The 18,931-nt window shown below is 37.2% G+C and overlaps 1 protein-coding gene across 1 annotated transcript in view; it reads right to left on the minus strand.

Annotated features, from left to right (window-relative positions):
- LOC106129420 (nuclear hormone receptor FTZ-F1 beta) overlaps positions 1–18,080 on the minus strand; it is a 41,351-nt gene extending 23,271 nt beyond the window's left edge. The window contains exon 1 of the mRNA XM_060954372.1: positions 17,746–18,080. The gene's annotated coding sequence lies outside the window, so the exon portion shown is untranslated. The remainder of the gene's footprint in view (positions 1–17,745) is intronic.
- Positions 18,081–18,931: the final 851 nt, after the last annotated feature.

Here is an 18,931-nt window from a genome sequence, read left to right on the forward strand (position 1 = left end):
TTATGGTTACATCGACGATATTCTCGTTTTTTCGAGAAGCGCAGAGGAGCACAGGAAGCACGTACGTCAGTTGTTTGAACGTCTCAAAGAGTATGGATTGCTTATTAACACTTCGAAGTGCACATTTGGCCAAAATGTTGTCAAGTTTTTAGGTTATATGGTATCTGCTGCAGGATCAAAACCTGTCGATGACAAAGTTCAGGCTGTAAGGGAGTACCCTATTCCCAAGACTGTCAAAGAACTCCGGCGTTTCTTGGGAATGCTCAATTTCTATCGCAGATTCATCCCTAACGCTGCTAAACTACAGGCGCCGTTGATTACTTCAGGGACCCAAAATCAAAGGCTCGCATCCAGTTGACATGACCCCTGAGCTAGTTCAATCATTTGAAGCTTGCAAAACTTCATTATCCGAAGCTACACTCCTTGCTCACCCAGATTACTCGGCCGAACTCGCAATTGTTACAGACGCTTCAGACGTTGCGATCGGAGCAGTACTTCAGCAGCGTATTAATAACGTTTGGCAACCTCTAGCATTTTACTCACACAAACTTTCATCAACTCAGAAAAAGTATAGCCCTTATGACAGAGAGCTTTTAGCCGTTTACGAAGCGATAAAATATTTTCGGCATATGGTGGAAACCGCAAACTTCACCATCTACACGGACCACAAACCTTTGACGTTTGCCTTCACTGTTAATAGGCAGCATTGTTCTCCAAGACAGTTCCGGTATCTCGATTTTATATCACAGTTCACGACAGATATACGGTATATACCTGGACCGGATAACGTGGTTGCTGACGCTCTCTCACGTGTTGATGAAATCACTGTGGCACTCGATTATGAAGAGCTTGCAAAATCACAGGAAGACGATCCTGAGCTGCAAGAACTCCTCACCTCTGGTTCGGCTCTTAAACTGAAGAAGATAAAGAATAATAGTAATTTACCGATTTATTGCGACACTTCTATTCATCCTCAAAGACCGTATATCACTCCAAAGCTCAGACGGCAAGTTTTTGACATGATCCATAGCTGGAATCATCCTGGAAGCTCAGCTACAGCACGACTGGTCGCCCAGAAATTTGTGTGGCCAGGGATTCGTAAGCACTGTAGAGAGTGGGCACGGCAATGCTTGAAATGCCAAACAAGTAAAATCACTCGTCATACTCGCACTCCTCTCTCCTCATTTATCACTCCATCAGCGAGGTTCTCTCATATTCACATCGACCTCGTTGGACCCTTACCACTGTCTTGTAGTTACAGGTACTGCCTCACGATCATTGACAGATTTACGCGATGGCCTGAGGCGATTCCACTGCAAGACATCACGGCAGAGACCTGCGCAGCCGCCCTCGTGTCTGGCTGGATAGCCAGATTCGGTTGTCCCGCGCGTGTGACCACCGACCGTGGCCGCCAATTTGAGAGCCATCTGTTTAAGGCGCTCACAACTATGATCGGCGCGCGACACCTCCGCACTACTGCTTACCATCCGGCTGCTAACGGGATCGTTGAGCGTCTGCACCGCCAGTTGAAAGCCGCCATCATGTGTCACGACACTTCGCAATGGACAGAATCTCTTCCACTGGTTCTCCTTGGGCTACGAAGTTCCTGGAAAGAAGATCTCCATGCCAGTCCAGCCGAGCTCGTGTATGGCGAGCCGCTTCAGCTGCCTGGCCAATTTCTCGCTCCTGTTGATGACTACACCACTTCAGACATCACTCAGTACGTGACACGCCTTCGAGCTACTATGGGGAAACTTTCCCCTAAACCTACTTCGTGGCATTCTAAAGTGCCTTTCTATATACCACGTGATCTTAACGCAACTTCTCACGTCTTTCTCCGTCAAGATCATGTACGTGGTGCACTTGAACCTCCTTATGCTGGTCCCTTCAAAGTTTTGAAAAGGCAACCGAAGTTTTACAAAATCGAAATCAGAGGCAAGACCACAAATGTCTCGACCGATAGACTGAAGCCAGCCTATTTAGCACGTGAGATCCCAATTCCCACTTCCATAACTACTTCAGCGGAGACCGAAAGAAGATTAGAAGAGGAAGAAAGAAATGGAGAATTAGAAGAGAAGAAAACTCGTAGCGGCAGAAGAGTCAGACTGCCTGTTTGCTATCGACCGTAGTAACGGTCTGGAAGGGGAGTGATGTGGCGTGCCGTTTGAATTTGAAAAACTAAGAACGATGTCTGCGCGCGCAAGACGCCGCTTGAGACTTCATCGCCGAGCCGATCCTTCACTCCACATATAGCTCTGGTTCAAATCGCATGTTGTCGCATTTCTTTATTAAACATTTACATACATTCTTCAGTTTCATTTTGTTAGAAGGTTGTGGAAGTAAACATTAATTCGAGGAATCACAGGCCTTCTACAAATACATCAGTCTACGCCTCTTTAATCTATTCTTGTATAATCTCAGTAAACATTTGTATGATCCTCAGACAATATCTCGCTACAATAAAAGGAAAAGATATCCGTCACAATCGTCTGGCAGTCCAATTAGTCTCCTATAGAGTCCCTTGCCCCCAGACAAGTCTCAGTTATCGGTATCAGTCTGTCGCTGTAGCAACCATTTAATTGGTTGTTGCACAATCCGTGAGCCTACGCTGAAATACTCGTAGCTTATTTGAACTAGAGAGCTTTGTCATAATGTGTGTCAGAATGGCGGGTGTACCTCTCGGATTTTAATATCTGTTTTGGATTAAAAACGTACTTGATGTGTACCTCAGTGTACCTCTCCTAAAAATCTGTGTACCTCCTTCTATGTAAAGATTTTAAATAAAATAGTTACACCCGCCATCCTGACGTCAGGACCGCGGGTGTACTTCTAGTTAGCATATGAAGGTAAGTAAACTGTATATGTAGATTTGGTACCTCTTGTGTACCTGCAGAAACAAATATTAAATGAATAAAAAATATTAAGGGTGCTGAGAAAATGAAAAAAAAAATGTTTTTTTCTTTGACGTCGTATATTTTTTAAAAATAACTACAGTATAAGTGTTGAATGATTATAAATTTATAAATTAATTGAAACAGGTGTCATTAATAAAATTTATTTTAAGTAATTAATACTGTAGTTATTTTTATGTAATAAAAACCGGCCATGTGTGAGTCGGACTCGCGCACGAAGGGTTCCGTACTATCATTTTTAGTACTTGTTGTCATAGCGGCAACAGAAATACATCATTTATGAAAATTTCAGCTCTCTAGCTATCACGGTTTATTTACAGCCTGGAGACAGACGGATAGACAGACAGACAGTGGAAGCTTAGTAATAGGGTCCCGTTTTACAATTTGGGTACGTAACCCTAAAAACGACGTCATAAAAAAAATGTTTTTTTTTATTTTCTCAGCACCCTTTATATTTTTTATTTATTTAATATTTGTTTTTGCAGGTACACAAGAGGTACCAAATCTACATATACAGTTTACTTACCTTCATATGCTAACTAGAAGTACACCCGCGGTCCTGACGTCAGGATGGCGGGTGTACCTATTTTATTTAAAATCTTTACATAGAAGGAGGTACACAGATTTTTAGGGAGAGGTACACTGAGGTACACATCAAGTACGTTTTTAATCCAAAACAGATATTAAAATCCGTGAGGTACACCCGCCATTCTGACACACATTTGTCATAAACATGCACCACTATTTTATATGTATAATCATATATATCTTCGCTTTTTTGGACAACAATAGCGGCGACATACACCAATCGAGAAAGAATTCTAACATAATACAAAATGAAACATAAAAATAATAGTTGCCGTTTCGCGTTAGTAGAGCTTTCAGAGAAAAATTTATCAAGGAAAAACACCCAGCAATAAAGTACCTAATTTAATCCGGTAATAATTTATATAAGTACTTCAAGCGTAGACATCTGCTCTCTCGTTTTTCGGATTAGGAATGAGGAACAACTGAGAGAGACGAGTATACATTTTGTGTCCCAATAAAAGGAGTTCATCTGCGCGATGGCGTCATCGTGGCCTAGACAAGGCCGAGCGGTCATTTGTACCATACGCCAGACGAGTGCTTTGTCTGATGAGTACTTGCAACTATGTTTATATTATACGAAGATGTTATAATGGAGAAAATTATAGTCGAATATCGACATATTATACTGACAAAACCATTAATTTACAGTTTTACCATTCGCTTAATAATATTCTTTGTGAGTATAATATTTTATACACATAACGATTACATGTAAATAATTTTTATAGTTCATCAATTCTTAGGTGCGACGTACATCATACAAAATATTTCATTACACAATACCAAAGTTCCAGCAGTACATTTACCAGAACACAATCTATCTTAGTTGCAACGTAACCGTTGCTTCATAATAAAACGCAGCTGAAACTCACAAGGAAAACCTAGTATAGTTGTATTTATAGGCTTGGTAGAGTGATGTCCTTGCTTCGTAAAATTATCGATAAGGAGAGGCGAGCCGTCGACCGATAATTATCTTAAGGTCGCAGCACTATCTATAAAGTGACGCGATAGCGGGGTGAGAGACAGGTGTACAAAAACAACAAAAACATTTCGATAAATTACTGAATTCAGTATGCACTTAAATAACAGCAATTATACCTTGTACCTTTAATCGATTCCAAATGATTGTTGTACATTATCGGTAGCACAAATCCGACATTGGACACCAACAAACTGACAAGATATCTTTTAAAACAAAACGGGATAAGACAAGTACGATTTAGGTACACATCACACAGACCTAATCAAGGTTTGTTCAATGCGACCCATCGATGAAAGTCTCATTCAGGTGAACTTAAAATAGTCACCTAACTAACCTAAAATAAAACTGTATCAAAATACAATTTCGAACACGGAAATTTATTCAACATAATAACAATAAAATAATTGCTAAATATAGCCCCTGCACAGAACGAGTTTTTGGTACCGTCTAATCACGAAAGTGGATCTGCCTGCCTAACACAGTACCAGGTTGATTAACGGTACTGCCAAATTGACAATGCAGTTAGCGGTGTCCTTGACCTCGATGGCTGAGGGGCCGTGTATCCCTAGAGTGCGTCGCACCCTGTCGCCCACGCGCTCTGAAATAGATGAGGTCAATACCCTCGCTGATCCTAGCTCGAAACAAAGCAATGGTGCTTCACCTGTTCGAGTAAAAGACAAAGTAACTAGCAACTAATTATACGACGACCCAGACAGTATTTCGGAATATTAAAATGTGTAGTTACATACATACATATAGTCACGTCTATATCCCTTGCGAGGTAGACACAGCCAACAATCTTGAAAAGAATGATAGGCCACGTTCGGCTGTTTGGCTTAATGATTGAGAATTGAGATTCAAATAGTGACAGGTTGCTAGCACATCGCCATCGTAGTGTAGCAAAAGAAGAATCCCAAGTTAAGAAGCCTATCCCTTAGTCGCCTTTTACGATATCCATGGGTAATAGATGGAGTGGTCCTATTATTTTTTCTTTTCGTGCCGGGATCCACACGGCACTGATGTGTAGTTTGCATTACCACATTAACCACATTCATTTGATTTTACAGAATTGAAATTATAATAAAAGCTCGTCACAAGTTTCGAACTTACTTCGAGACTAATTTAATCTTTGTAATTTGTCCCGTATTGTATACACGGGTCGGAATCTCCCATATTAAATTTGCCATATTATATATATATACGTAGTATCTCTATTTACTTTGTGATTGTATATTTATTTCTGACACGACAGAAATCTGAATAATATAATAATAGTCCAATACCATTCTAATTTATATGATTGATAATTACATTTTGAGTAAGTACATACAGACAGACACATTTTCGAAACCTAGTAATAATATTTCCTGAACGAAACTTCAATGGTGCCGCGGTGCGCTACGACATACCTAGTTCAGTTAGCAGTCTAGCTAAATGACTTGTCAAGAGAACGCAATAGTCTTACAATTTGTGGGGTATGACTAGCTAATAGTTATTTTGAAATGTGGTTGTTGTGTACCAAACACGTTTATAAATGCTAGTTTTCTTCTCCAAAGTTGGTGTTAGCCGTGATTGAGTTAATTTCCTATAAGAGTTAATTAATCCCTACTAATATTTTAAATGCGAAAGTAACTCTTTCTGCCTGTTTTTTTTACGCTTTTACGGCTAAACCACTAAGCGGATTTTGTCGAATTTTGGTACATACATAGAGTTGACCCTGAGGAAGAACAAAGGCATAGATTTAATTGGGAAAGGGGAGAAGAAAAGAGCGGACGAATGATTGTCAGTGAACTTTTACGGCAACAGCTAGTAATTTTTTACTCAATTAAACAGCAAAGTACATATAAATTATACGTATTAAGTTACACGAGGACCTTGTTCATTTGTCGTGCATTTGTCGTGTTTTGTTATTTCTACTAGACTTACAACTCAGACACCAACTGTCCAAACTGAGAGGGCAAACAGTTCGAGACGACCTCGAAAATTTAAAAATTATAACATTTAACTTATTTCTTAATGTTATTTAATTACTCTCGTTTTCTTTTATACAGACAGATTAAAGTGCCGTGTGGTTACCGGCACCAATAAAAAAGAATGGGACCACTCCATCTCGTTTCCATCGATGTCGTAAAAGGCGACTAAGGGATAGGCTTATAAACTTTGGATTCTTATTTTAGGCGATGAGCTAGCAACCTGTCACTATTTGAATCTCAATTCCATCATAAAGCCAAACAGCTGAACGTGGCCTATCAGTCTTTTCAAGACTGTTGGCTCTGTCTACCCCGCAAGGGATATAGACGTGATTATATGTATGTATGTAGACAGATTATCTCTTATTCAGAATCTGGTTTACTTTTGTTCCCTTTGGAATATCGGGACATCCCCTCTTAGTGCTCTGCTCAGCTTCTTGCATGTCAATTTCCAGTAGGTAGTTTGCAGAGTACCTTCGTTCTCTCTTGGACAGGCTTTTAGAAAGATAGTTTTATTGATAAGTAATTTAATATTTGTCATTGATATAAAGTGATATGATGATTATTTGAACCACCCACTCTTTGCTTCGCATTCCTCAATACAATAAAACTAGTCGTGCGTGACCTTCCCATTTTAACAAGGTTACCTAAAGTTGTGTAAATCTAGGTCTAATGCCTCAAACATGTGCAAAAATAAAGCGAAATAATTTTCGTCTTTGCTGCATAAAGTAGTGTGCGTTGGCTTCATAAAATAGTATCGATAGTTGCGATACTATCGATAGTATCGATACTATTGCTGCTGACGATTAAAACAAGCTGTCGATAGTATTGTAGTCTTAGATACCATTGTACCAATCTGAGCTACTGTACTATCGATAGTAAAACTATCGATAGTTCGGCAACGCTACACTGGTCATACAGACAGCCACGAGGCAATTACACTGCTCACCAAGGTGTTCAACATTTACCAGTCGACATTTCTCAGTAGTATTTGTAAATGTTGTGTTGCGAATCTAGTTAATGACGGCGTTTAAAAACTAAAAACATCAAAATTAATCTGGGTAAAATAAGTAGACTCCTTGACAACATATTTTTTAAACGACGTATATACAAGCGCAAACGCATGAAGTCAATACAACGGTGGTGAAAAAATTTTCACATCATCAAATTAATAATAATTGCAATCGAAGTTTATTTTCTACTGGTATACAATTTCGAATTGGGACAAAATAAAGGTCATTCTTTTTCACTTAGAAAAAAAAGGACTTATCTAGGCCATAGGACTGATCAATAGGACTAGTGGGATGGACGGTAATTTTCTATGTGGTCCACTTGTTCAATAATCTAAGAACTAAGTGCACGTATTAGTTACATACATACATTCATACATATAGTCATCTATATTCTTTTCAGGGTGGACAGAGCCGAACAGTCTTGAAAAGACTTTTAAGCCACGTACAGCTGTTTGGCTTAATGATAGAATTGAGATTCAAATAGTGGTAGGTTGCTAGCCAATCGCCTAAAACAAGAATCACAAGTACCTATTAGTTATTTAGCAAGTTATATCCAATTGCGTACTGAGTCACGCTGAGTTTACTAAAATTTCAATACAATCGAACTGGCGAAACGTGGTTAAAACTTTAACACAAAAAATATTCAAATGTGTATTAGTAACGATTTCCGTTGGCAATTCTGGGAAACAAACTAAATGTATTATTATACATGTTAGACAAACATCTTTGAAGTTTTTAGTAATTATTTTCAAAAGTACCGCTATATAAATTTGAATTAAACAACGTATTATCATGAAGCGAATTAACAAACTGATATTTTTAAGGAAAGCAAAATTCAAATGCTAATAATTTTGGAAAAATTTAGATACGGTACGCTCTTAGTCTGAATTTGCCGCATCCCTCGAAGGATGATATGTATTCGCCTAAAACTACATGATTAACCATATAGGTAGTACATATACAATTACATGCAAATGTTTGTGCAATGACGTATGACATGACAGTAATTAAATATTATTTACTGTCTGGATAAAACATAAGAAGGTACTAATTGTGTACTAAAATCTATTATATCTATCTTTTTCTGTTGTTTGCTTTGCTGTATTAAAATAATTCTACTGTTGACTTGAAAAAATTAAATTAATAAACACTTGATTGTTAGCCTTATAGCAGTAAACTCATGCACTGGTCTGCATTTGTCTAAGGTAGATGGAGAAGAAAACCTAGCTGCTCTTTTGGTTACTATTACTAGGATGGTGACGTCCTCTACATATTAGAACCTCACTTATCTCCATAAGATGTATACAAGCCATACATCTTATGGAGACCTCGTCCCTACTCCCTGATTACGGAATTAACCTTCTAGCTGTCGCTAACTCTTGATATGACAACATAGTGTCAGTACTATAAAATTTCTGGGCTTAACAAAGGTTCCATTAGATTTAACGTATTCTTGAAACTTACACCAACATGGTCAAAGAAACCAACATACGAGAGGGCTGTATCCTGTATCAAACAAGAGACGGTTAGAATATATAAATCCTTCATTCCGAGAACTCTCCCGTATAGACTAAAATGATGAAATATAACCACGTGAGCCTAACTTCTGAAGAACAGTGACGCATTTTTCATTTATTTTCGGTTCCGCATTAGTGGTTGTATGACGACAGTACTCGGTCGTTGATCTATTGCTGGAATGACTTATCTCAATAACTGCTGTGTAGTCTTACCAATGAGATTCTTTTCAATACATGAAACACGAGATTTCAAGTGATAGATGAACCTTTGGTAGCTTCTTATGCTATATATAACCAGTAATATACTGGTTTTAAGAACTCCCATTAAAGATAACATCTACCACCATAAATAGAGGAATGTTTTTGTCACACGTAGACATAAAAAAAACGTAGATACATCACGTCTAATCGTAAATGGTCTTAACACAGCCCTTATCAAACTAAAATAATTATTCCTATGATTTGATCTCTTTAATAATGAAATAAGTTTTTGACTTTTGATAGTCTACTAGATGTATTTGAATACCCCATTTTTTACGTTTCTTAGAGACTTGAAATGAGTAGTCGTCACCAACTAAGTACGAAATATTCACGCGAATTTCGTTAGATGATTAAATATAGCTGTTAGAAAATACAAAACACTGTCGCAGGAGACACTGCTTTTATACGTAAGTACCTACCTATAAAAATATGCGCAAACACACAATACTTCATCCCAAAACAGCTCTTATCATCAAGATAGCGATGACAGTGCAATGCCCAGTAAATAACAGGACAAAATATTTAATGAATGCAAGCCTACTAGGCAGCATACCTCTTTATTTTTAGCCGGTGAGTCATTCTGACCTTGATTGATAATGGAATGGAAATTCTTGGGATATCTGACAGTCTTGTAAGACCTAGCATTTGTGGACATTCGGAGATTGTCAGCGACAGTCACTTTTCGTGAAGAATGCGGACTTTGGTCGCAGCTCACGGACTCTAGGTTCTGCCAACAAGGCTTTACATATTTTAAACTTTGGACTTATTTTACTGGCCATATTGTTAATTGAGTAAGCCATGATGAAAGCATGGGAATAACTTACATAAAGTTTTTTTCATATCGAAAAACTATTCAATTAACAAAATAAGATTTGTAACAGCAAAATACTTGTAAATTTGGGGCACTTCTGTAAAAAAGCACCGGGTTTCAATGACGGTGTTCTATGAAAGTTCTACTGTTGGCTCTGTCTCCCCCGTAAGGGATAAAGGTGTGACTATATGTAATGTATTTTCTATGAAATTTAAATACGCGATGTTAAAAATAAATTCATAACTTAGAAAAAACAATGATAATAAGGCTCTAAAAATAAGGTTCATTTCACCAAACAGGTCGCGTCCAAAGAGCACCGCTCACCTCTAGATTTTGCTCGACAGTTTGCGCGGAGGCAGGCGGAATCGACGCATCGAGGGCACGCAGGACCGGTACCCACCACCAGTAGGGGGGATGGTCTCCGAGGCGTGCGGTGCAGGGGGCGCCATGGTAAATAGGGCGCCGCAGCCGCATTCCGTGCCGGTTGACATTTCTCAGGAAAATTGTGCATGCGAACTGTTTGGTGGCTTTGGGAAAAATAACAGATAGCTGCTTATTCGGAAAGCGGTCACGGGATTTTAGTGCAGAGCTGGATCAAAATCCCTCTACGCTACCTGAATATTTGTTTGTCAAGAGACAGCTGGTAGGGACTAGGAAAATAGCCCGCATAATTTTAATAAATCAGCTATGGCTGATAGATAATATAAGATATTTATTTACAGTTTTCTTTCAAATAAGAAGAAAGAAATATGTCCAATTCGTCATCGCTTTTTCGTCAACTTTCCTCATCATGCAGCATCGAGAATGTCACTGGTATTGCTCACCTTCTCAAAGCTTAGCAATTTCCTGTTCGACAGTTGCACACTCTCATTTTCTAATCCGATCTGTCTGATCTTAAGAACATTTTTTCCCGCTATGTTAACTTATTCGTTACTTCTGTGTAACGAATTTAGTTTGTGTTTCTCAACCATTCACCGAGTGCATGCATATGTTGTGAAAGGAAAACATATCCTTATGTGTGTGTGTGTGTGTGTCATTGACTAAAAACAACAAAATTACATTCTATTTCACAGCTTCAATTAATTATAATAGTCTACTAGCTAGCTACTGGCTTGGAAAATAAAAGCTTAACAGTTTTATCAAAAATCAATCTGACGACCTTACCCCGTCTAGACGGTGTGGGGGAACATGGGGAGGGAACCCTCAGTTCTAGCCAAATATACTACGAAAGGATCAGATCAGGGATCTCTGAATTACCTATTTGACTTTGTCGTGTTGTCAGGCGGATTCGACCCTGAACTGGACTCCTAACTTGAGATAGGACTATGCCACAATGACAGATACGATTTTTCAAAAGCAAAGTGTGTGTAAATATTATAAAATGTATGAAAAAGATAATATGTATTGACTATGTTAGCCTCAGTATTAAGAACCCCTTTAACTTTGGAGTAAACTGGTCGTATAATATTAGTAGGCACCTAATCAATTATTTGCTCTTCCATGTATGTCATTCTAGAAATATACATGTATCTCTTTTGCCGTCATGCTATATCGGATCACCAATCCAATCTGTCTAGTCAAACCGGTCCAACAGTCGTCGGCTGCCTGCGTTTTCCTGCGCCAAAATTAAATCAACTTAATTGGACCGTAGGTATAGGTGTAACTAAAAAAGTATTCCGGAAATTACTACGCCGTGTGATCACGCCTTTTGACCGTGTTTGAAATTGGAATATTATTTTAACGTGTGGAAGTTAGTGTATACTGATTTTTTTTAGTTGTTCATACAGGTAAATAAATTTTTTTCCGTGCTTTAATTTTGTACTTTCCTAGGCGCGCTAGTTTTTTTTTTTTGTTTGAGGTACTACCCGAGTCGTAATAAAACCTTTAAAATATTAATTTAAAAGGATTTTTTTCTAACTCGCTTCGACGGCGTTGCCTTCAAAGAATATTCAACGTCATACTATTCGACAGAGACAATAAGCTTTCAAGACTGGTTCCCAACATGACTCACGCAGCATTGGGTTCGCGGAATTTTGCCAAATGGATTACGAAACGGCGCGGTCTGCAGCATCAGCCGAAGGATACTGGAGAAAGTTGTGCGCTCCGATTTTTAAATAAAAAAAAATTTAACATAATAAGCGGTGCCTGCATTTTACAGAAACAAACGACGAAGCACCTGCACCTCGCTGATATTCGAAGTTTAAACTTAAATCATTTGGGTAACTGAATATAAATCATGTAACAATCCTTATGTAAATGGTGAGGTATAAAAATACCATTTAGAAATAGACAATTATACTTGTTTAAGTGATGGTCCTTGTCTTATTTTTTTGTTAAATAAGATCGTCTCTAAAAGTAACCAGTAAGAATTTTGCAAGTGATTATGGGGTGTCACCAAGGATTCAACCAAACACCTTTCTAAAATAAATGACGTTACTCATGTTCATCATGTATTTTTTTTATTTTACAATTAGGTAATCAAATACGCAACGGATAAAAGATCAACTGCCAGCGCTTTTAAATTTTCTATATGCGATTGCCTACTGTATATACATGTAGGTACTTATTTTTTCCATTCTGCATTATATGTACCTATTGACATAAAATATAAGTAAATTGAGAACCAAGAGTGATTTCAAATTAAAAGCAATTCCATTTTTTTTGTAATCAATCTATCCTTGCAGAAAATATTTAACAATTTCAAGGATTCATACAAAATACGATTCGGTGAATCATCGCACAACTCAATTTGATGGTTACATCTCTGACCTCGAATATAAAACTGAACAAAGGAAGTCTAAATGATCTTTTTTTAAAAAATTGCCTTATTTTTTAAAGTTTTGCAGGTACAATATACTGAGTAAATATTAATTGTGAAATATATAGATATTCTTCATTCTTGCGTCTACGAGTATCTAAAATGATCTAAAAGATAATAGGTAATTAAAATTTGAATAAAAAAATTACATAATATACACATATTTCAAATGTTTTTCATTTATAATTTTATGTAGGTATGTAACATATTGCTTTATCAATGAACCTCAACGCACAAAATTAAAAAAGCGAAAGTATATGACCAGCAAAGGCTTAGTAAATACATAGTTTTATTTCTATGTGCAATGCAAACCAAAACGTCTTACAACAGGGTCAAGTTTTGCCCCCGACAGTACATGTAAGAAGAAAATCTATATCGATGAGACTGGCCGCAAACTATCCGATATCGAATAACCGTGTCCGTTCGAAAAGGGGAATATTTGCGGTTCCTGTGGGCAAATCTTTTATGGTTCGCTCACGGCGTAGCACTTTTGCTGTTTTTCCTGTAGGACCAACCCTATAGACTAGACAATTATAGGTGCTGGTGTTGTTATGATTATGGGTTTATGAAATACAGATGGTGAGAGTGAGGATTTCTTACAAGAAAATTTTGTTTTTTTTTTATTTGCACGTCGTCAGCCAGTCGTAATGTTACGGGTCCGGGGACCGTTCCTCCGCTAGGATCAGACATTAACAACTAGAAAACGAGATGGAAAAATCGCACTTGGCTGTATCAATTTAAGGTATTGCATACATGACCATAGGCTAGGTGCTGGCTGGCTGCACTCATTTCCATTGTTCTTTGATACTCCTAAACTACCATGGGGCGGTAGTACCTACATAGGTAGTAAAATTGTTAGAACGTGAAGGTCCCTGCTCCCTCGAACTGGCAGACGCGCTCTGACTCACGCGGCCGCGCGCTTCCGCCTGATAGCAAGGTCACCGGCCGCCACACACACAAGTACACATTACACACACTAGCAAACGTGAAAGTAGTGAGAGTACACTCGCGTTCTTCGTCGTAAAGGATTTTTTCAATCTTCTCTTATACTTTTAATATCGAAAATAAAGCCATAATGTATTGGGTTATTACAGGTACATGGTATAAGATATAGGTATGCCATCGACTTGCTAGAACCGGAGTTTTCTGCAAAGTTTAAAAAGAATCTCACATAAAATTAAAAAATTGCGGTGCGATATGAAATTCTTATGGTGATAACATATTCACTAGAGCGCCATACCACTTCCAAAGTCTTATATGTACCTACTATTATTCTGAATTCAATCGTGACCAACTTAGGGTAATAGTTTGCTCAATTATTATTACTAAAAACATAGTACATTCGTTTTGAAAGGTTCAAGTAAGTATCAACAAGTTTTCAAATTTATCGCCATGTTTTTAAGAGAAAATGTACAGAAAACGTTGACAAATTTTGTCATAGGTACCTATCAGTTTACATCTATTTGGTTAATTAATAGCTGTAAAATGCAAATATAAATTAATATTTAAATTGTCACTATGAAATCTTCGCAATACAGGGTGAATTTTTATTGGATTGAAGATCACAATACTCAAAGTCGCCGTCAAAACAAGCTATTTCTGTAGAAATAAAATTAGAGGACGTCGACGCAATCTTCAAATTGTTGAATTTTAATTCGCAAAGAAAAAAATCACGTGCGTTTTTAATACATTCTGGTGTCATTGATTATAAATTAATCATTGATTATAATTACCTAACACCACATTATTGGCGAGGGGACCCTTCATCCTTTTCACAGAAAGGGATTGAAATGTTCAAGAATTTCTAAGTTTCACAAATCTTATCGTACTCGCACACCGCGGTGCATGCAAACAAGTTTTGATTTGCCTTATACGAGTATTTGCATTTATCTTAATCTCTACTCAAATCATTCTTCTTACTTTTGGTTACATTTCATCTCTCTGGTAAGGAGCTTAGAATGCGCCTTTGGCCTCGTTCTTGGATATATACAGATACAATCAGGGTAATAATCGTTCTTATTATAATATATACTTAAACAGAACAGTTAAATAGGAAACTGTCATTCGTTTGCGGTTTTTTCACCAAAAAGTTAAGATTTTATCAATCCAGTAACTGTTAATTCAATGGCTAATTACTAAAGTAGTTCGCCTATTAATCAATTCCATCCGGCTTAGAGCAAACAATGAGCTAGTCAAGATCCTATTTCAACATTCATTTTGCAATTAAATAACCAATGCTACAGGAGAATGTTCTGCGGAAAGATCTACTTACGATAACAAAATAGAAGTAGCTGCTGCCAGTTTCAATGTAATAATATTATGGGTCATTATCATTAAAGTAATTGTCTTTAATGAACTAATTCACTAATATAATTGGCAGATCAATTTAAAGCTTAATACCATGGTCAAGAAATTGTAAAATTGTAATGTTTCATACGATAGTAAACAACACCCACCATTAGTCTTAAAATCTCTCAAATCTAGTGGCATAGATAACTCTTGTAGCAGTCTGATAAGTCAGTAGATCAGAAGATAAGTCTGCAGCCAAAACTTTGCACCACGCATATGGAAACCGATGTTAGGTACTTTTTAGACGCGCATTAAGCATTATACCTACTTGAACATAAATGCAATCACGACTAATTTATATGCAAGACTATTGCCCAACCAACGGAGCTTATGAACCGTTGTTTTAATTAGATGTAAATCTAGAAGCACATATATTTACTTAATCGATTTTTGAGATCAGCAACAATTACCACCCACAGACAGTGTGACGAAACGATTGCCGCTTTGTTGGAAGGCGTGTCTGTACTCAAGGTACCTACTACAACTTTTAACATGAGTCAAGCAGTAGGACCATTTTGAAAACCTGTTGCTATTGCTAATAAGCTGGCATCCGTTGTTGCATAGGCATCATAATACATACTCATGTATGTATTGGCATGTAAGCTACTTCCGAACAGTCTAAATCAATTCGGGTTCAGCGTTTCGTAATTTCTTTTTTAAGGTATTTAATAGTTAATAGAAGGTATATTTAACCAACGATACAAATGGCACATACCGTAACCTATGTCTTTTTAATTATTTTAAAAGAGAAATGATGACGAAATCGCTAATATACACACTTAAGACTTAGGGCACATAAGACGAAGTATTTGGCACCTGCTCTTTGCCAGTGAGTTTAGTCATAATAATGAATCACCTGCAAGGCTCAAGCTAACCGCGGCTCTGTTTTACAACAAGAACGTGACAATATTGTATTACTTACGCGCTGGTGTTTTCGAAACGTTCTGTAAGGATTATCAGTCACATAAAAATCACTGACGTATATTCTCAAAAAATATTTCTGACGTGGCAATGAAACACTAGTGCGTTTGATAAAAATATATCTGCAGACTGATAAAGAAAGCGAAGCGACGAATGACTTCAAAATATGTACGGTTGAAACCTTGTCTTTTGAAGTCAGTTGAAGATATCTCAAAGGTTTGGTCTCCGAAGCAAATCAGAGGATGCTACAACTAAGAACAAGCTGTGAGGGAAGAAACATGATGTCATTTAATGAACACAATAATGATGGTTGAAGACTGTGACTGAAGTTGATGGAAGAAGTAGTACCAACTTAAAACTTATCAGAAATATCTTGCATATTGATAAACGATTGATATGAAAAGATACGAACAGTGATGCAAACAATACGAAGTTTCGAACTTGGGATTAAATGCGATTTATTTAATAATTTAGCCTTTTCTCGCCTGCTATCAATATTTGTAGTTTATTTTTATTTTTTGTTTGTTTTCGCGATATATTTTTATCTTGACCTTGGGGTCTTATTTTTATTGGTAACGATATTACCTACGTAACTGGTAAATAGATACAAAATATTCGCAAAAACTTATCTGTTCTTTTATGGATACAGGTTTTTTGATTATAATTATTATACCTACCATACATCTATCTATTTAAAACAGCCAAAGTAAGATAGGTACCTAGGTAGTTACGTGTTTCTTATTGTAATATTTACAACTAGCTGTTGCCCGCGACTTAGTACGCGTAAATTTCGAATTTTTCCGCGTAAACTTATTTGCAGGCAAACCCATGCCTTGAGTTCATTCAAATAACGATAACTTTTGTTTAGTGAACCGATTTTGATTGAAACAAACTTTAAATGTTTTTCTGAGTTAAAACAAAGATATTGGTGAAAGTTTTAAGTAAATCGGTTCAGTACTTTCGGAGATAAGCGTGATCATACATACAGACAAAAAATAAAAATAAATTTTTTTGCTTTATATTATTCATTCCAAGTGTCCCTCTATCCATTTCAGTTAAAAATACTGAATGTACAGACAAAATATTTTTACTGTTTTATTATACGTATAGATAAACGCTACCTACATAATATAGGTATAAACATTACATGCCAGTCTGTTCTCTGTTACAGGAAATTCATTCTATGTTAGAAATAGGTTCAGAGTTAAAAATCTAGGAGCGAATTTGTTTACTTACAATCAACAACTCGACAATTAGAAAAAGACAGTGTCCCTCTACATACTTAAAGAGATATATATAAATATTAATTCAATTTACAAGGAGCCCCAACATATAAAATTATTATAAACATCCACCAAAAAAATGTAACACTTTGGTATCCGATGCACTGTGTGCACCCAAACAAACAGGGGGCGAGAAGTGAGAGCGGGGGTGAGCACCCTTCGTCACGTGACGAGCGACCTTCAGGCGGCGCACCGACCTTGAAGCGCCGCTCGCCCCGCGCGGGTCAGAGGTGAATGCACGCTGCCTCGCCCCCCGCCCGCGCCTCGCACTCCGCCGCTGCCTTGTCGCGGCCCCGAACGCTATACCTAATGCCACTCACCTCACTCCTTACAACATCACGGCTCCAGATTCAGGCACCAGGTACACCCTGGCAGCCATCATCCAGGCAAATACCAGTTCGCCGTGTACAGGTACCGACACGACGCGGCACACCTTTCTCATAAAATACCACCGACAAGTTTATTGACATCAAGTCTCACAACGATTGCGCAAATGTGTATTTATTTTCTATCACATACACAGTCTTCAGTCTAATAAGAAATCACTTTTCAAACAAACTGTTGTTGTCTATTCATACGAAAACTACTTTTATGAAGAAAAACATTGAACACAAACGTTGGACACGCAAATAAACACACACGACCTCACACCTCCGCAAAACAAAGCGGAATAAAATAAATTGACGAACGACGGAACGAACGAATCAAGTTGGCAGTGTTGCTGCCTTGGATTTTAAAAAGGAGGCAACTTTTTTAATGCTAAATTTAAAAGCGGGCAAAATATTTAAAATTATGCTTGATTGTTAAGGCAGTGCATAAAACTATTTGTTTGACGCAAACTTAGACCTCGCGAACACTTTTATTTTTTGCAATATTATGAATATCTCAAAATCGATTTAACCAATTTTGATGCCTACGAACTTCAATATCCTATTGACAGGTCCTCAAGTCCTACATAACTAAATATGTACATACGGGACGAGTTCGAAACTTGTATTACAAGATACTAATTTGACCATGTTATATTTTATAATAAATACTTATAAAAGGTAACATCCAAGACCAAAGAAAATCAGAAAAAGTAAATGTTTCGGTTAAGGTTATCAGGTAGAATAAAAAAGCTTGATACATAGGTTTTACATTTTCGATCTTTTCTGAGTGATGTAGTGACGAACATTAGGTACATTGATTGCTTATTAATTTACTTTAATTAGGTGAGGGAAACCTACTCATCAAAACAAATTTCAGATTTCTTTACTAGCATAAACAATAAAAATTTAGTCAAACTCCATTAAATTTTATTCACAAGAAATACATATTTTTATGGTTTATGTTTATTTTATATTACATGACCTTTTTCTCCTAATCATAAAGAGGTAACAGTAAACAAGATGCGTCTTCTTTCGTTATCAATTGAATTTTTTGAATTTCGTTATTTCGAAAATATAGATCTAAACATATTTAAAAAGAGGTAGAGCTGGCTACATTTTTCAAGTGACCGAATGA

This window comes from Amyelois transitella, chromosome 4 (assembly GCF_032362555.1).
Source record: "Amyelois transitella isolate CPQ chromosome 4, ilAmyTran1.1, whole genome shotgun sequence".
Taxonomy (NCBI): domain Eukaryota; kingdom Metazoa; phylum Arthropoda; class Insecta; order Lepidoptera; family Pyralidae; genus Amyelois; species Amyelois transitella.